General features: G+C 38.3%; 1 protein-coding gene across 1 annotated transcript in view; it reads left to right on the forward strand.

The window, feature by feature from the left end:
* camta1a (calmodulin binding transcription activator 1a) overlaps positions 1 to 20,969 on the forward strand; it is a 436,791-nt gene that overhangs the window by 316,285 nt on the left and 99,537 nt on the right.

A 20,969-nucleotide genomic window follows, 5' to 3' on the forward strand; every position in this document is an offset into this window, starting at 1 on the left:
GTGTGTGTGGCAGTGTGTGTTTATGTATATGTGTGTGTGTCAGAGCAAAAGGACGGTTAATTAGATTCAGTGGTGGGTGGACGCTAATGACAGCGGAGCGCTCTATCCCGCTGGGACTGATATGGAACAGCGCATTACACTGATGGGAAAACTATCTCTCTCTCTCTCTCTCTCTCTCTCTCTCTTGCGTTCTTTCCTCCACTCATACTCCCATCCGCAAACTCACACTCCTCCTCCTTTTAGTTCTCTGACTGTGTTCAGGGACTCATTAGAAAACACCACAAAGCGATATCCACTTGACCTCGTTAATTAATCAGCTACGTCGTGTTGCTTGTATAAATCCGAGCTCTTCGTAGGACACATCCTGTTGCAGCCCTTCCAGGCTTCCGGATTGGCTCTGCGCTAATGTGGCTCCACCTTCACTGGCTAGATCTCCTGCAAATGGGACAAAATGGTAATTAGTCGGAAGCCAACACAGTTGTTTAATTAATACATCAGGCGAGATGAGTTGCTTCGTGCCAGAGATGTTGTCGTAGTACATTCCGTTCTTTGATGCGGCTCTTGCCGTCTGATTCTGATGACCTGCTCTCTGGTCATTAGCAGAAACCCCTATCTCTGTGGATGCAGTCACTGCCAGGGTCATCTCGCCCCGTTCCCCCCACTAGACAGGCTGAGAGAGAAGCAGAGGCTCATCTCTGTCCAGAGGGCACTGCATGTAAATGGGCTGGAATGGCCACGCATACAGATGCCTTCCAGGCGGCGGCTCCCTGAGACATAGAAGCAGCAAATTGGCACAGGATAGCTGTGGGTGATGTGTGTGTATTGCTCCATACAGCACATGGGACATTATTTACAGCCTCTGGAGCCCCATGACTGCCAACATCAGGCCTGCTTAGAGAGGACGGATATGGAAACTGTTTTGCTTGCTGTGTTGATAACAAAACTTTGCTTCTGTATCTCTAGCTATATTCTCTCTTAGATGCAGTATACTGTGCCTTGACACTTTGTTCTGAACGGCATGCGTATAGCAGTGTGATGATTAAGGTGCATTGATAATTCTGTACAAATTCTGTATAATATAGGACAATTATCTTCATGTTATAGCTACAGTAATAACATAAATAACACATAAAGAATATTTAAAAATAAAATTTATATTTTATGTACTACAAGTGATTTTAGGCATCATAACATTATAATGTACAATATAAAAAAAAAATGTTAATGTGTTTTTGATTGGCTACAAAAGTGTGTGCTGCCCTCTTTTTGTATACACCAAGTTAGTGTGGACATTTTATGCATGGTATGCATAAAATTGCGTACACAACCTAATTGCATAATTTAGTAAATGTGTGAAAATATAAATATTTCTCTAAATGTGCACACTTTTGGACTAAAAGCCATGATTGATGTTGTTTAGTGAAGCCCTGTGATCACAAATAAACCAGAGTAGATGCAATTGAATGTACTCAAAGTCCACTTTCAAGGAAAGTCTGTTCACTTGGCGGCCATATTTGCAATGCCTGCAGGCAGCTATTTTGGGCATCCAAGACCAAGTCCTATCTATTTGAATGGGGGAATCCTGAAATCTCAAAAACTGTTTGGCAAACTCGCAATTACATAACATATTTCAAATCAGCTACGAAATCTGACATGAACTGTCCCATTAATGTTGTTTCTTATGCTCAAATAGCGTTAAAAAAGCTTATTTTTCAGGCTAGACGAGCAATGCGCATGTGCAGTCCTAAGCGTGAGTCTCAGGTTTCTATGGGAACCGGAGCTACTGATGGCAGCTGCAGTGACGCAATGACTTTATCAATCAGCGATTGGCTCTTTTACTTAGAAGGCGGGGCCTATTCCGTCATATTGCACATTGCAGTTTCTCCTTTCCTTACTAATAGGAGCGAACCGTCTTTCTATATCTATCGTCTTTGATGTACTGTATTTATATGTATGTGTGTGTCTCTTTATGTGCGTCTCAATATGTATGTCTGTCTCCTTATTCTTTTTCGAAATATAAATAACTACCAGTTGATTTTGCCCTTGTGACAGAAATTAAGAATTTACTGCCACTGGCTACGTTTACATGCAACCTGGATGTTGTTTGACGGTTCAATTCGGACAGAAAAGCCTTCTTGTAAACACCTTAATCGATCTGATTGTATCTGAATTTCGATTTGATTGGAAGGGGTGGTTTGTTCCTTTTCTAATCCGATCAAAAGGACATGTAAACTCTTGATCGAATTGAAAAACAAAACTGGAAAGGACTACGCATGTGCAATGGCGCAGAAATGGCATACTGATACACTTTATTTAGCATTAATGCTCTAGATTCGTCAATCAGAATGAATTAATTCCAATTGAAACAAAAGGTGTGCGTCTAAACATAGCCATTATAACTGTTTTTCACCATAAATAGTTGTCAAATATCGAAGCTAGGATGCTAATCCTTCTAGTGGTACAGAGTTTGTCAAGATTTAAAAACATGTCATGGTGAATGTAAACAGCAACAGTCTAGGGTGATTTTTACATCCAAAGTAGTCTCAAAATGTCTCGTCTCAAAAGATCTGTTCTCAAAAGGGAAATGCGTAGGAAGCAGGATTTCTTACTGATTTCCGTGATGTCATTACAACATGTTCTTTTGATTTGCAGGAGTTTCATCCTCACCTCGTTGGTACACGCATCAGCCAGAATAGACCATTGCTGTAAAACTCCCTCTTGTGGTCAGGAAAAGTCTCTCTCTCACACACACTCATTAATTTCCAATGCCAGTTGCTCCAACCTCCCTTTTCATTGGGTATGAGTGTTTTTTGTTTGTATTATAGTGTTTGTTTTGCTTTGACTTTTAGCAGACCATAAGCCAATGGTGGGGGCCAGCGATTTGTGGGGGGGCCGTCATTGTTTTGACAGATTTAGTTACAGAAGCACCGAGATCAATTATTCAGCAGAGCCATGCATGGTTGCAGGATTAATGGTGCGTGTGGCGTATAAATCAAGCAGCAGTCTTGAACCACTTCAGGAGAGAGGAAACAGGAATGACGCTTGCGGAAAAGGCATTAGCGTCCACATTCATTCTCTGAGCGAGCATTCCTAACCTTGAGATGGCACGAGAGCCAGGGACGGTTAGCTTGCTCTCAGTCGCAAATAAAGCTTGCCGTTTTCCGACAAAGCAAAGCTCTGATAACTAACACCTGCACTCTGTCACATTAGATCATCTGGAGTGCGGGAAGCACACTGAAGGACGGAGGCGTCATATCACTCATGCGCAAGGATAAAACGGGTCAGCCCATATCTGTAATTGGGGAAAGTAAACTGTTGAGGGGATTGAGCTCCAGAGATACTGTATGTCACATAACTCACTCCCTCCACTCCACCTCTTCCTCTGCTTCCTGTCTCTCTAACACCCTCTTTCAATCACCCAACTTTGCTACTGTCTTTCTTATATCTTTTATCGATGTCTGAATGTCAGTGAATTTCAGTTGGCACTGTGCTGATCGATGGAATTACAAAATATATCCAACAGAGTCAAAGTGAAGCCTGCTGCACACACCAAAATGTAGCCCTTCTTTTTAAATTAACAAAATATTTATTTATTTACTTACTTATAAATAATAAATATAAACATCCTTATTTATTTATTTTATTATATTTTTCAAAATCCATGTTTCAGATCATGTTATGGTTTCTTCTAATTGTTATGATTTCATCTTTTTATTTATTTATTTTTTGTTATATATTTTATTTTTTAAATTATTATATTTTTCAAAAATTCCTCTTTAAATCCAGTGCCTTGTCCATAGGCCTGACTATATCTGGATGTTATGATTCCTTCTATTTGTTATGATTTCTTCTTTTTATTTATTTTATGTTTTATATTTTATATTTCATATTTTATTTATTTTTTTTATATTTTTCTAATTCCTGTTTAAATCCAGTGCCTTGTCCATAGGCCTGACTATACCTGGATGTTGTTTTTTGTTGTTGTTGTTTTATTGTTCATACAAGGAGGGTCATATGAGATATTTATTTTCAGTATAGCTAAAGACTTTCAGAAATCAGTGTAGATGTTAGCAAGTAGAAGAAGAGTGTAAGAGTGATGTAATTGCAAGCAGATTGAGTTAAGGACCTATCAGTGTACACCATCTAGAATTTCATGACAGAACTTTGTATTTCTTGCTTAACTTAATTCCCGGAGAATCCAATGAAATATATTGTTTTTCCAACCTACAGAAGTTATGGACAGTTACACATGATCCAAAGTTACCATTTTATTGTGATAAACATTAAAAATATTATCCTTTTAATTAGAGACGGGTGCAGGCTAAAGGCCAGGCTGGAGCATGTCGTGAGAAGAGGGTAGCTATGATAGTGAAAGGAATAAGACACAGAGAAAGGCTGTATATTTATGAGGACAGAAGGGGCTGCTGCCCACGGCAGATAAACACAGGTTCCAACCAACAGTCTGTGAGAGAGGGAACAGGCTCTGGTCCTGAACAGATGCACCACCAAGCCAGCTTCAAAACATCTCATAATAAGTCAGCCAGACATGGGCCTCTGAAATGAAGTGTCACTTCTCATTCTCCTTCCCTTCTGTCTTACACTTGCTCCTTTAGTTTTTGTCTCTCCTATGTCTCCCTCTCTCTTTCTCATAACACAGAATCTGTCTCCTTGTATCTGGGCTCCACTGCCCTTGTGCGTGTGTGTGTGTGCGTGTGTATTTGTGTGTTCTTGTATATATGGTTTATGAGGACACAGTTGTGTATAATGACATGGGTATTACAACGTAAACATGGTTCCTTCAACACTTCCTGTGTCCTCATGAACCAAATTGCTTAAAAAACTACTAAACTGTTTTTTTTTTTTAATTCAAAAAATGCCAAAAGTTTTCTGTGATGGGTAGGGCTAGTGTAAGGGGCTAGAATATACAGTTTGTACAATAGAAAAATCATTATGTATGTGTAGAGTGCAAGTAAACCACATATACGCGTGTGTGTGTGTGTTTAAACACAGACGGAGCGTGTTCTCAATACAAGATCACAAACTCTTCAAGCCTCTTCAGGTTTCTTAGACTTTATCTGACTTGAAAGTGGAATTCAGTCTGTATAATACTAACCACTGTGTTTTATTTATTTTCTCCCATGGAGTTCTAAATTAATGTTTTGGAGTAGAATGTTCTAGTCCTGTCAATCAATGTAAAAAAAGAGAAAAAAAGAGAGAGAGAGAGATATAGTTTTCTTTATTCCAAAGCACTAAAACGAATATTCCTAGCACAAATAAAGAATTTAAATATTTTAAAATATAAAACCTGTCCTTGATTCTGATTGGTCAATAGCTGTGTGTGATTCACGATAAAACACGGCTATGACCGCTTCACCCAACAGTTCTGTGTATCACTACACAACACCCTTAGCAACCACTCTTAGCAACGTAAACTGTTTGTATTGTTCATTGAAGCTTACTGTATTATGTAGAACAAAATTGTGAGAGAGAGATCGATTGAGCGAGTTTATTACTTGTATTCAGATTTAGCATCTTCCTTCAGGTCAGTCCTATGTTCATAATAAAAATCTGTTTAAATGTCCGATGTATTATCCTGTCCTTTTAACAGTTAAGGGGTTTTCCCGTGACTGACAGTCGCTAGTCAAAGCATTTGTCAGTTGTGTCTTGTTCCGTGTTCAAAAAAATTCAGTCTTTTCAATATAAAAGTCTTCGCTACTGACTGACACACTCATAAAGACAGTCTTTGCCGCCATCTAATAGCATAATAATGTAACTTCTGTTGCTGTTCACGGTCAGGGACTATTTTTTCCAGCAGAAGGAAGTCTTTTAGTAAGAGTTTACTTCATGAAAGTTGCATTGTTACATATTTTTGGCTTTAATATTTGTATTGTGTGGTAATTGTTTTATAAAAGCAATAAGGTACTCGAGGCTAGAGCTGTATCGTGAATAAGTTTGCGTCGTGCCTAACAACGCCCTTCAGCTGTGACTTATTCATGATACAGCACAGCCTCTCGTACCTTATTGCTTACTTTTATATATTACAAAATATAAAGAAAGAAAATAATCTTTAAATGTATTATTATTATTATTATTATAATTAAGAATATTTCCAGACATATATTTAAATATACAAATGCTGTTAACATAAAGATTTAGTCACCACATTATTATATTTTCTAGACCTGCCATCTACAGCTTGTGCACCACAATTTTCAAATAATTGCACAGATTCTTATTTGGATTGAGTTCAGGCCCATTCACCTTTTTGTTCTTGAGCCGCTTCAGTGTTAATTTGGCTTGTGTTTTGGGAGTAAATTTGGCAAGGTTGCTCAGGTTAGTTAGGCCTGTATCGGTCCTGCTAGTTAAGGTCGGACTGATCATTCTGTCTGTCACTCTGTGAGAATATCAAGCTGTCCCAAACTGTTCCCAGCCATCTGGATCCTGACTGAAAACCTTTCCACCATGCTCCAAAATATAGCAGCCCATCTCTGGACAGCATGAGCTCAGAGCAACCAACCACCACCAAAAGTAATTAATTGTGTCTGCTTTACTAAAACACATGCTCATTTGCAACTGCTTCACTAACACATATCACACACTCATATCAACCCTTTTAACAGATGCGTAATTTTATGGTAAGTTTTAACAGCCTGACCGATAACAGTACAGTAAAATAATAATCAACTAACTATGGTTTGTTGTTACCAATTGTCCTGTCCTCTAGCCTACTCAGTAAAGCTGCATTTTTCGTAGTGTGGGAAGTTTCATAGGTTAAAATGTCAAATGCGCCATTTAAAATGCGACTTTGCGAAACAGACTGTCCTTAACTTAAATGTTGCTATAGCAGCCTAATATTAATGCTAGAAAGTCTATGCACTTTTTTAAATAGGCTATTCTATTTCATCATAAAAATCCAATTTCAAATCTACAGTATCTTGACTTAGGAAGCAGGATAGTCAGGTGAGCGGGTAATGCCCACCTCCAGTTCCAGAGGAGGAAATGCGGTTTGGCCTGTACTGACCTCGCTTGACCCCTCCGCCCCAACCTCTCCATCCCATCACCCCTCCACCGCCTTCAGCCTGCGTTTGCACGAGGAAGATTAAGCCACTCTGACGAAGCCGTGTTTACAAATATGCAGGCAGAGGAACAGGGCAAGCGACGCTGAGGAGGAATAGAATACAAATTGCTTTTTTTATCTCTCTCAGGGCCTGGGCTTGAGAAAATGTGTTTGCGATTGGTGTTCCTCTGCCTGTGAAGGATAAAGCCTATGCTCTGTGTTTGGGTGCCGGTTAGCATTCGTGCTCTCTCTCTCTCTCTCTCTCTCTTTCGCCATTCCTCTCTCTGTACCTCCTGTTCTCTTTCTGCCCTCCTTTTCTCCTCCTTCATCCCAGGGTCTGATTTTCTGGCTGTTTCGCTAGTAATCAAGTAGTCTCTCCGCTCTCCTCTGATGTCTCCCTGACTCTGTTTCTCTCCCTTTTCTCTCTTTTTTGAAGATACTCTTTATGATTAACAGTCTCTGTGAGCGGCTGTCTGCTCGTGCAGGAGCCGGCAGAAATGAAGAGAGCATATACATCAAGCTGGGAGATCTATAACTGTGTGCTAATCACTGCTAACACAATTATGCAGAGCTACAGATTCTCACTGGTTTATACAGTCACACTCCACACTTCCATTCGTGTGTTTTGTGTGTTTCAAAAGCAAAGATTCTGCCATCATTTACTAACCCTCATCTTGTTCCAAACCTATATGACTTTCTTTTTTATGCTCAACACAAAAGAAATTACTTTGAAGAATGTTGGTTATCATTGACTTGACACTGACAAAAACACTAAGACAAATGCCTTTTTGTATGTTATGCAAGAAAAAAAGTCATACAGGTTTGGTGAGTAAATGGTGACAGACTTTTACATTTTGGTTGCAACATCCCTTTAAAATTTTCTAAAATTGTTAATTAAATAGTTGTTTTTTCTGCATATGTTAAGATGTTTAAATGAATAGTTTATTTAAACATTAAAAACTCTGTTATTTAATGAGGTATATGTTGCCCTAAACCCATATATATTTTCCATACAGCAAAAGTAAAATGGGAGGAATGCTGTTGAGTTCCAAAAAATGACAAGAAAGTATCATTATATAATCCATATATATATAGTACAGCCCATGCAACTCTTTTTCCAAGTGTTCTGAATCCATATGATAACTTTTAAATCATGTATTCTTGACTGCTGAGCACTGTTGGAAAATGGGAAGAAAAAAAAAATTGATCTTTTGCTTGACTTTATCTGATGAGCTTAGCTTTGGAAGTTATGTAGTTCTCATTTCACAATTTCTAAGGTTTGATCTCTTTTATTTAAAAACTCAGAATGAATTGTTTTTATGTGACATGGTTTTATGTTTGAAATGTGTATTTTGTTGAAAAAAAAAAAAAAAATTGTAAAGCCATCACTGGTACACAAGGAATCAATTATATTCAAACATATTCAGATTTCCCCACAATCTGTTACCAAATCAAATGCCATTTTGCAATCGGCACAAAAAAGAACTTCAATTTTATATCATATATAGCTTCTGATGGTTTGAAATTTAGCACAGGAATCGTATATGAACCACTTTTATGGTCCTTTTATTGTGCTTCATTGTATGGAACAGAGCACCCATAAAAACAGCTCCTTTAGTGTTCTACACAATAAAGAAAGTTATACAGTTGTGGGTGAACTATCCCTTTAAGTTTCTTGTAGTGTTGGGTTAAACAGTTTAACCTGCTTTCCATATTTTGACACAGTCCAGTCATTGTGTTTGTCTGCTCAGCATTTGTTGTGAACATTTGAAGCTGTTCAAAAAGCATGAGAACAGTTTCCCCAGGGAGCAAAGCTTTGTGCATAAATATTTAGCACAAATGGAAATAAAACGAAGCGCTGCGCGTTCTGAAATGGAATTCATGCAAACCAGCCTCTGATTCATATTCAAACGTCTAATATTACTGCGACATGTTTACGAATCACTTGCTCTCTCAAATCTCAATTGCTGATGATTCCAGAAACTTCAACATGCTGAAAAACATCAGCTGTTTTCAGATAATCCCTGACCTTTGACCCACATAGAAGGGACTGACCGTCCTTTTGACTTTCTATTAGCTTCCGTAATGAAACCGAGAATTCTATGAATAATGGCCTGCTACAGCTGATGGAGACACAGATTCATTATTCAGCACGCCGGTAGAGTTCGGCCCTGCCGTGGGCAGGGATCAGGAGGAGGTAGAGGAGAGAATGGGATCTCAGACAGGGTGATGGTGTGAATGGAGAATGAGGAGAGACAATTCCCCCGTACTTCAAAGTTTTTTTTTCAGAGGGTTGAAGGGGAATTATCTCTCAATACCCGTGATATTTTTGACAAGGAACAGAGTGCCGAAGCCTTTTCTCTTCATATTTAAGAGATAAACTCTCTTCAAAGCTTTCATGAAAGTTTCTGTAATTGTTATATTAGACACCAACAATCCCTCCCTTCAGGCAGCTAATCTCTCATTTAAACTTTCTCTCCTTTTGACTCCGGCATGTAAGAGCCTCTCCTCAATTTGGCCTCGCTGTTTGAGAGCCATCTACTATCCTTCGCAGACGGAAATAACCGAGCTCTACGGAGTCCCAGAGGCCCACGTTCTTTGTGTTAGGAGCTCATGCATCACCAGCCCTCTCTGACAGAGAGAAATATGCCATTTATTTTTGTTTCACCCTGATAGAGGAAGACACAGAGCAGATGAAGGAGGAAAAAAAGCTGCCTGTTGCACATGGTTCCTCGTGAATCATGTTTCTGTCCGTAGAACTCTGGCCAGGCTTCTGGCCCGAAGTCACTTTGTCAGACAGCAGGACTTAATGGGCTATTACGGTACCCTTACATTGTGACACAGAGAAATTCATAGTAATGATGGCTCTATACGCTCTGAGCCTGCTCATCCTGAGGGCTGATTGGGGTTCGGATGTGTAAAAGCGCTTTTAGACAGTGTATATTCGTCTTGTCTGGATACCACCTTCACCTTCTGTCAACTAATGATGTAACAGATCAGCAATCAACAGTCACACTCTCTCTTTACCTGTCTCGCACACAAGTAGGTAAATAGTCAGTATCCTTGGAGTAACCTGACACCATAGACACAGTGGTAGCACCGGAGTTCATGTATCAACTCCTGTGGGTTTAGATCCAACAACCTTTCAGTCACTTAGAAAACTAAATTTAAAGCAGCGGTCTCCAAACTCGTCCTTGAGGGCCACTGTCCTGCAGAGTTTAGCTCCAACCACAATTAAACACACCTGAACCAGCTAATCAAGGTCTAATTAGGCATACTAGAAACATCCAGGCAGGTGAGTTGAGGCAAGTTGGAGCTAAACTCTGCAGGACAGTGGCCGAGTTTGGAGACCCCTGGTTTAAAGGGATAGTTTACTCACCCTCGTCATTTCAAACTAGTATGACTTGTTTTTTTATGTTGATTCATATAACCGCTAAACCACACCACCTCTACACGCGCATTTACACACGCTTCAGTCTGTCGCCGTTGTCCGAGAGTGCTGGAATGTTCGGTATTCCACAAATGTTCATCATATGTGAGAGTATGCTGGGGTTTTAGTGTGTAGAGGAGCAGAGGAGCACGGGGCCTTTGCCACCACGCCATCCCATTACCTCAGCCTGCTCCGGCAGGGCTTTAACCTTGGCAGGCACGCTGGAGGAGAGAGGGTAATTCTAACCTTAAAAACCTGCTGATTAAAGCTAGTTTTGTGGAATTCGATTCCACTTAATGCCTTTGGCCCTGAGCCCAGAGGCCTGGCATTAACATCAACAGACACTGTGTCTTCTGCCCGAGAGACGTGCTCAGGCATGCACACACACACACACACACACACACATACACACATTTGTTGTACTGTCACAGACATGAGTGTGGGTAATACGCACGCTATTCCTCCTCCTTATCACTTTTTCTCTCTCTCCATGTGTGCAATGATATTGGACGGCCTTAGGTGTACAATATTTCCTCTGTGTTATTGTTGTGTTTGTGATATTGATGTATGGCTGTGTTTACTTGTCCAGCTCGAATAATTAATTCCCCCTTTCGGGGTTTGTGTATAAACTGTTTTTGTTTATTTACAATGTGCAAGGTATTTTTAGAAATCAAATTACCATAAGGCTTTCTTTTTTGTGCAGGCGGTTTTGTGTGGTGACAATCATGGTCTCCTTACATTCATTTATTGCGAAGGCAGAGGTGTTGTAGGATAAAGAGGTGGCTAAACTCAATGAGATGATAATGCTCACAAGAGATGATACTAGAAGATGTACTATCAGGGTTAGAATTTGAATTAAGGTAGCAACAATTTTGGAGAATTCCAATTCCAATTTATATTCAAAGGATTGTTTACCCCAAAATGAACTTCTTTCTGCATCCTTTTATCATTTACTTACTTATGATGCTCAAGGCCTATATGACTGACTTTCTTCTATTGAACACGGTAGTGTTGTCAAAAGTACCAACTGCGATATTTTACGACTTTCTTCTTTGGAACACAAAAGAAGATATTTTGAGAAATGTCTCAGAATTTTTTTTTCTTGCAATGGAAGTCAATGGTCACTAATTCTGTTTGGATACCAACATTCTTCAAAATATCTGTTCTAGTGTTGTCAATACCAAGTTGGTACTGAAATTTTAAAAATGTGACGCTTTGAGCGCTGTTGAGTGGATTCGTAAACACCTCTGATTGGCTTTTGTGTTCACGCGCTCATCAATCGTGTCTGTGATTGCTACAATGATCAACGCATGGGAGTGTTTGGAAGCACACGGAAGTGTTTGAATTTGAAAACAGGAGCAGGCTTCTATTAGCAGACTGTGGTAAACACCTCTGATTGGCAATTGTGTTCACGCACTCATCAGATATGTCTGTGATTGGCTACAATGATCAACGCTTCAACAACATGTTGTAAATAGACATCAATGACCAGTCCGCTGATAGACACCTGCCTTCAAGTGCTCCCGCTTTCAAATTCAAACACTTCCATGTGTTTTCAAACGCTCCCGTGTGTTGATCATTGAAGCCAATCACAGATATCTTCTTTTGTGTTCCAAAGAAGAAAGTTGTACAATTTTGGAATGATATGAAGGATGTATAAATAATGACAGAATCCTTTAACAAAGTAAAATGGTTTGACAAAACAAGATTTGAATGATGGCTTGACAGAAATTGTCTAAAAGTTTAAATACCTAGATTAAGTAATAGTTTATAAGTAATAGTTAAGTAATTGTTTAAGTACCTTTACCGTTTTTCTATGGCTTTTTTTTATACAGTGCACAGCTCTGCCACACTTGGATGTGCAGAAGTCTTGGAAGTTGTCTGTGTGTAAAGAAAGTTAGGTTGTGATTGGCTGTGTGGCAGTCTGAGACTTAGTGGCAGCCTGTTACTGCTTCAGCTAGCCATATGGGTTCAGCAAGGTAGGTATAGACCTGTTCTTCCTTGAAAGAGACTAAATAACTTGCAGGACAGGAGACAGGAGACATACAGTGGCAAGAAAAAGTTTGTGAACCAATTGCAGATTCTGTGAAAATTAGAATAATTTTAACAAAATAAGAGAGATCATACAAAATGCATGTTATTTTTTATTTAGTACTGTCCTGAGTAAGATATTTTAACATAAAAGATGTTTGCATTTAGTTCACAAGACAAAACAATAGCTGAATTTATTAAAATGGCCCCATTCAAAAGTATGATTCACAATAGTGATTCATAATACTGTGTGAATTACCTGGATGATCCACGACTGTTTTTATGTTTTGTGATGGTTGTTCATGAGTCTCTTGTTTGTTCTGAGCAGTTAAACCGAGCTCTGTTCTTCAGAAAAATCCTCCAGGTCCTGCAGATTCTTCAGTTTTCAAGCATTTTTTGCATATTTGGACCCTTTCCAGCAGTGACTGAATGATTTTGAGATCTGTCTTTTCACACTGAAGACAACTGAGGGACTCAAACTCAACTATTAAAAAAGGTTCAAACATTCACTGATGCTCCAGAAGGAAACACTATGCATTAAGAGCCGAGGGGTGAAAACTTTTGAATTTGAAGCTCAAGGTAATTTGTACTTAATTTTTCTTCCGGGAAACATGCAGGTATCTTCTGTTGCTTCCGAAGGGCAGTACTAAATGAAAAACAAAGATATTTAAACAAAATGAGAGAAATTGTGACATCTTCATCCTGTTCAAAAGTTTTCACCCCTCGGCTCTTAATGCATTGTGTTTCCTTCTGGAGCATCAGTGAATGTTTGAACCTTTTTTAATAGTTGAGTTTGAGTCCCTCAATTGTCCTCAGTATGAAAACATGGATCTCAAATCATTCAGTCACTGCTGGAAAGGGTTCAAATTAGGGCTGAAATGATTAGTCGACATTATCGACAACGTCGACAATAAAAAATTGTCGACAAATATTTTTGTTGTCGAATAGTCTCTTGATCTCAAACAACCTATTTGAAGGGCCTGCAATAACGCGGTGTAACCAGTGGGGCGCTGTAGCGCAATACTGTAATGCAGCCCTCCCGGATCCAGTCCAATAAAAGAAGTCAGTGCTTTGGAGAGCATAGTGCAAACGAAGTCGAACCCGTGAAATGTGGGAGATTAACATAGCATAAACATAACAAACATAACGTTTAGCAGAACTACAGAATACTGTCATGCAGGGCCACCAACTCTCATTCAAACTCACTGTTCTCACGCCACACGTTCATTTTCTCACACAGTGAAAGATGCATCGCAAAGCAAAGAGGACACAGACAACGCACCGACAGATCAGGTTACTTTTGATATAAAACGAAGTCTAAGCTTTTAAATTCAGTCAATATTACTACGGGATTCAAACAATACTTGTGGTGGTGACGCTGTTTAACGTGTGGCAGATTGCTGTAACATCTCGGTTCAAGCGGCATGTGAACCTATTCCTCTCTATTACAGCGCGAAATAAACATGAATGAACATCAAAAAGTACTTACTGAACTTACTGAAATGAATCCATCTCCATTGTAATCACTTAATTGGAGTTTTAACCGCAGAAAGAAGTCAATAAAACTTGCAAACAAATATATCACACAAAATGTAATATTTACCTCAGGAAAGCCATTCAATGACCATAAACTCGATAGTTGTGTGTGTGTGTGTGTGTGTGTGTGTGTGTGTGTGTGTGTATATATATATATATATATATATATATATATATATATATATATATATATATATATATATAGTTTATTTACTAGTTAAAGTACAGTATAATATATTTTAACTAATTGCTAAAGTAGAATAATCGAACAAAGCTTACTGATTAATCAGTGCAATAATCGATAATTAGTCGATTAATCGTTCTAATAATCGATAGATTAATCGATTATCAAAATAATCGTTTGTTGCAGCCCTAGTTCAAATATGCAAAAATGCTTGAAAACTGAAGAATCTGTAGGATACAGAGGGTTTTTCTTAAGAACAGAGCTCAGTTTAACTGCTCAGGAACCAAACAAGAGACTCATGAACAACCATCACAAAACAAAAAAAAGTCATGGATCATCAGGTAACCACACACAGTATTAAGAATCAATGGTTTACATATTTTTGAATGGGGTTATTTTAATAAATTCAGCTATTGTTTTGTCTTGTGAACTAAATGTAAACATCTTTTATGTAAAATATCTTACTCAGGACAGTACTAAACAAAAAATAACATGCGTTTTGTATGATACTTCTCATTTTCACAGATTCTGCAAGGGGTTCACAAACTTTTTCTTGCCACTGTATTTGTGTCTTTGCCTCAGGCTCAATCCACAGCCCTTAGGCAGGTCTACTTATAGATGCCTGATTGATAATACTTGAACTTGATCTTCTTAATGAAACGGTGACTGCAATAGATCTGGCAGCACAAGGTTTCATAACCAGGACATACTCGTGAGGGTTTGCGTGTCATGTATGCATATAGTTATCCAGATCTGTTCAGTATTGCTGAAAGAAGAGTAAGGCATGACAAATGTACATGTTCAAGTGATTGGTAATAGATTTGTCTTGATTATCTACAAGGTCTCGGCTCACTATATCACTCTACGAGGCAATTCATCAAGTTGTCGCCAATGCGCTTTCAAATTGTATGATTGAGTATTCCCAACTGGATTCACTGTCTGATAAATTATTCCTTGTGTAGCAAGTGCTATAAGACAAAACTCTATCAAGGTTAGTGTGGGGTTCGGTATAGATGCTATATGAGACTAGAGAACACTCTGTGGTGTCTGGTTTCCCTCAGAGGCTTATGGGCCTCAATCAGGGTTGGCACAATATTTAATTTGATGCAAATGAAAATGAGGCTATGAGGTATAGAATATGAGTCTGTTTAATAAGGCAAGACAGGCAAAACCATTGTTTTTTCTGATGCACTGAGTCATAAATCTCCACTTCAGTAGGACTTACATGCACCAATCTTTCCAGTTTTATTTCTATATCTATATTCTGAAGATGTTTACAGAGGGGTTTGTTTATATATTATTCACCTGATTTATATAACATGTTATTCCTAAAAAATATGGTGATTTTTTTTTTTTCTGGCCTGTTGACAGTGTTTTCTAAATTTGGCATGATAAAAATAAAATAACTCTAATATTATGTCATACAAAAACGAAACAATATTAAACCTGACTTTATCTCGTGTTTAGATTTCTCTTCTGAAAATGTATCCTAAAATAATGCTTAATGCTTAATTAATGCTATTTCATCAGATTTCAGTATATTTAAGCATAACCTTTCAGAAATGTTGCAATACAAGACAAATGTCTTAATGTGGTATGATTAATCATCTAGGAAAAATATGGTGATTTCTAATAGTTTTCTAGTCATTTTATGCTATTCACCTGTATTGTCTTGCCTATGTTGCAATATTGAATACTGTACAATGTATTGAACGGACTGTATGTCTGTTCCTCACAGCCTTGTTTTCATTGGCATCACTTTAAACATGGCATCTTCCCTGACTGAGGTTCATCGTCAGCTTCCATTATTACAATCGCACATATTGTCACATCATAAAACAGCAAATTGGCACCATACTTAAGATGTCATGGTCTGATTAAGAGTGCCTTCACACTTCATTATGGCCTAATGAGAGTCTCACATCTTCGGCAGGTTGGACACCTTGCATTCACTGCCAGCCCACCTGCTTTGATTGATAGCTTCGCGTAACACCTCCTATGAAGATGTCCACAACTTGCATGTCCCAATCACAATTCAACTGTCTGACCATGTAACATCTGACTAAAGTGTCCTTCCTCTCTGATGACTCTTGATTTTTTTTTTGTTTTAATCAGCACTTATTACTTTTGGACAGACAAAAATTCTGTTCACAATGTTTATACACATTTTTCCTGTGGTCAATCCATCTCAAGTGGTCCAGTGGTCAAGGTTGCTTGAACATTTTTAATTAAAAAAACAGTTGGCTTTGAAATACCACTACATAGAGGTAATCACTCAATCAAGCTACCAACTTTACAATTTTGAACCGCTTGAAAAGAACTGACCCCACAATTTTTTTTTTTACTCAAATGGCCCATTTCGCCAAAAAAAAAAAAAAAAAAAAAAAAAAAATCTCATCTCATCAAGTTAGTCTGTTTTAGATGTACATTGAGAACTGTTTGTAATTTGTAGTCTTGCTGCTGCTTCAAATGAAGAGTAAGTCAGATTGAGAAATGGAGAGAAGTCCTGCGTGATTGTGGGAATATAATTATGCCTTAATTGCTTGCCATTTGATGTGCTGTCATTTGTCACAGCCCACAGACAGCAAATAATGGCTTCTGTCATTGTCAGTTTGTCACATTGCCACGCAGCCTTGAGAGAGAATCAGCAGAGAGCTGAATAATATTTGTCCTGATTTACTGATAAGGTTGTCTGTGTTAGAGGATTACGGTTTTCTCATTTGCTTTGTTGTGCATATTATATCATCAAATGTTCAGGGAGAATGCGAGATGGTCAGCCTACCTGTGCCTGGAATTGTTTGTGTGTGTGTGAGTGAATGTATTTCCCTATTTTTCTCTTCAGAAAACTAATGACAGAAGCACAGTAAACCTAATAAACAGAGGCTTCCTAGGGCTAATTTATTCACTCTCCAGTACACAGTTTGTAGAACAGTAATAAAAAATACGATGATTTAGAATAAAAATATATACAAATATATGATGTAATATGTTAATGTAATTTAAAAAATATTTGTATTTTTTGTGCTTATAGTATCACCAGGCATTAGCTTAGCAACATGCTAACAGCAAAATCTATTTGTGAGTCAAGTCTCCCTTCCAGAGCGCTGTATGCTCGGCACGAAAAGTTGTTGCCGATCTAAATCACTCCAAACCAGTCACATTTGAGGTTCAGTGATTGTCGGAGCTGCCTTTGCAGGCAACATGCAGGCTTGCTAGGTTTTGTAACTGAGCTATACTGTTATGTATGTGTGTAAGCCCTGACAGTGTGCAAACAGCGTGTGTGTAGCCGATGGACGGTTTACATTGATTCCCGTATCAGCTCTGACAGGTGCTACAGTCTGACACGGCCCAGGCGTCTTGTTTATGCCTGCTGAACACTTTGTGTATTTCTTAAATTGAGTAAACAGAAGCTGCCTGGGGCTAATTTATTCACTCTCCAGTCCGCACAGTGGGATGAACAGTAAGGAACCACACACACCTGTCAATACTGCGGAACAGGCACTCAGAGCGCTTGGCCTGGTACATATAGCAGACATCCACATGTAGACATTATCTGTCAGATGCAGATGGAGAAATGTGTTCTCATATGTTTGGATCCAGATCTGGATGGAAGCTCAACTTATAAAAGCAGTGGCGTTTTGTCGGAGGCACTGCTTCCCTTGCCTTCTCTGAGAAAACGCCCCTGGTAGAAAGCTTTGCTGAGATCTCTGTCTGTCTGGCCCTCTCACACTCTTTCTCTTTCTGTATAGAGGAATGGATGACAGTACAGGATTAGCAGAGGAGTAAGCTGGAACCTGTGAGATACACAGGACCTCAATGCTTTGCTGAGTATAGTGTTTGTTTGCTCATGAGTATCTGAGTGCATTGACACGGCCAGGGAGTTTGTGTCAGCACAAAGACACACTCGCTTGTTTGTTTTATGCTGCTGCTGGTGATAGAAAGAAAGTGAGATGGAGATCTGAATGGATTACTGTCTTACTACTAACTGAATACTTTGCCGTATATTACTGTATATTAGTGGCGTGCAGTGGTGTTCTGAACTGAGGAGGCACATTTTTTATTTATTTATTTATGAACTCAATGTAAATTCATGCATTTCTCTTAACATTGACACATCTTCCTTGTTAAATGAATATTACTTTACATCAAAAAAGAAAAAAAGAAACCAAAGACATTTCTATTTTGTAATTATACATTAACAATGTAATGTTCTATTTATCAATGTCGTTGTCACTGTTGGGTGAGTGACTTGCGCTCTTTTTAATGTCATAATTTGTAATATTTGTGTTGTTTTATATGTAATATGGATTATTTTCTCATCCTATTTTTTGGGGGAGGCTCTGCCTCCCTTGGCTTTTACGGAGGAAACGCCCATGCTGTATATGTACCTGCTACATGATTGTCACATGACCTCACTACGTTGCATGTTTAATTCAGCAAGTGGTGCACAGTTGTCATTACAAAAATAAAATGGTTGTTAATGCATTTTTAATGCATATTTTAAATCTATTTTTGGGGGGATAAATGCAATATATACATCAAAGTTTGGAGTTGTTTTGGAGGTTTTTTGTTTAGTTTTTGAAAGAAGTTTCTTATGCTCTTTAAGGTTGTATTTATTTGATCAAAGATACAGTAAACATTCTGAAATATTAAAATTTAAAACAGCTGTTTTCTATTTTAAATTGATTAAAGAAAATGAGAAATATTTAAAATAAAAACAGTTGCGCTGCTCAATATTTGTGTAGAAATTATATTTTTTCAGGATTTCAGATAGAAAGATAAAATTACAGATTTTATTTTGAAATCTTTTGTAACATAAATATCTTTTCTGTAACTTTTGATCATATAGTGTATCTTAAAGGTGCAGTGTGTAAATTTTAGTGGCATCTAGTGGTGAGGTTGCGACCAATGGCAGCTCACCTCTCCCTTTCGAAGCAAAATAGAGAAGCTATGGTGGCCGTCTGGCCGACACAAGTCAAAGATGTCGTCGTCTGGGACAGCAGAGAGTACGTTAGTCAAGCAATGAGGTTTCTTCTTACTTCTAACAAAGAACGGTCTCTGCTTCTAATAAACCAGACGACTACTACTACTACTTCTTATTCGTGCATATTCAACGTAGTGACGATGCAAGCTTCCTCTAAAATCATGAACGATTTAGAAGAAGAACAACATAGTGATGAAACGCACTCTGTAGAGTGTTTGTCCATTTAGGGCTACTGTAGAAACATGCTGTCGCAAAATGACGACTTGACATGGAGGGGGGGCCCATGGTGTATGTAAATAGAAATGGCTCATTCTAAGGTAATAAAAGCATAATGGTTCATTATGCAAGGTCTTTATACACCATTAAAAAACATAGTTATGTATATTATATTGCATTTCTGTCAATAGATCCTCATAAATTTTACACATTTCATCTTTAACTCTTTGCAATCTGATCAAATAAGAGTCAAGAAACTCATCCTCAAGATACTCTAAGCTTGAGTATATACAGTATATATCTTCAGAGCAATAGTATGCAGGCATGCCATTCCAGAAATAACCTCTGTGTTTTTGCTTTTATGCTTACTCAAAATCAACTGTAGTATGTAAAAATATATGGTTTTGTAGAAACAATATTGCTGACGAGAGGAGAGTGAGTTCCTCCTGCCAAGACTAACAAGATTTCTCTCAAGGATTGATCCTTCTCCTATCTATACCTTGTTAGGAATTGCCAAGGCTCTGATCTTTTGTAGAGCTCTCTTGAAATGGTATTGTGAAGAGTGCCTTAGAAATACCTATTTCAACTTAACTATAGTTTTCATTTGCACACTTTGTGATTTTAACTTTTGTTTAGTCTTGTACAACCAACACTGGACACACAATCCTAACTCGTATGCCACATTAGCTTGTCATTGCAGTATAACGGTGCCCTTAACCTTCTTTAGATCTTCCAAAAAAGTCCATTATTTCTTAGTGTGTGTGTGCCCGTGTGTATCTGCAGGCATGTGTGTACATGTGTGCATACATCCATGCAAGTTTGTGTATGTGCGTGTGTGTGTGTGTGTGTGTGTGTGTGTGTGTGTGTGTGTGTGTGTGTGTGTGTGTGTGTGTGAATGCACCAAGACCGCTTTGTTTTCCAATTCTCCGCAGGTAAATAAATATTCCCTGTGTGCATTGTAGAGGAGCTGTAACCATAGAAATGGATATTTGATTTATTCCAGAAAGAGCCAAGCTCTTTGGCTTGAGTGCTTGCAAATAATATGTTTGGGTAGAAAGCCGGCACCCAGCAACAGCACAACATCACAGATGTCTTTTCAAAATCACATGACTCATTTCAGCCCTGGCAAACCTCTGAGTGTCCTGTCCGTTCCCTGGCCACATGGGCGAGAGTCAGTCCTCAGCTTATATGGGTCACTAATGCCAGCAGTGTTGGAGAGGAACTACTGTAATTGAAAGTGGTGACAATACTAACATATTTTATATGAAATATATAATGTTCAATAAAAAAAAAATATATATATTTAAAAAAAATTAAATCTTAGGTGTATTCTAGTTGTTTTGTTTTATTTAGAGTAAATCTGCTGAATTGTCTGTTAAAAACATAATTTTCTATTCAAGTTTAACACTGTGAGAGAGCCAGACCCCCATAACCCCTACCATACCCTTGTTTTTCATACATGGCCATACACCATGGGACAAGGTCAAAGGGTTCTTTACTAACCATGTGGTTCTGTCTGTGTGTTTTTTCC

This window comes from Megalobrama amblycephala, linkage group LG24, assembly GCF_018812025.1.
Source record: "Megalobrama amblycephala isolate DHTTF-2021 linkage group LG24, ASM1881202v1, whole genome shotgun sequence".
Classification (NCBI taxonomy): Eukaryota; Metazoa; Chordata; class Actinopteri; order Cypriniformes; family Xenocyprididae; genus Megalobrama; species Megalobrama amblycephala.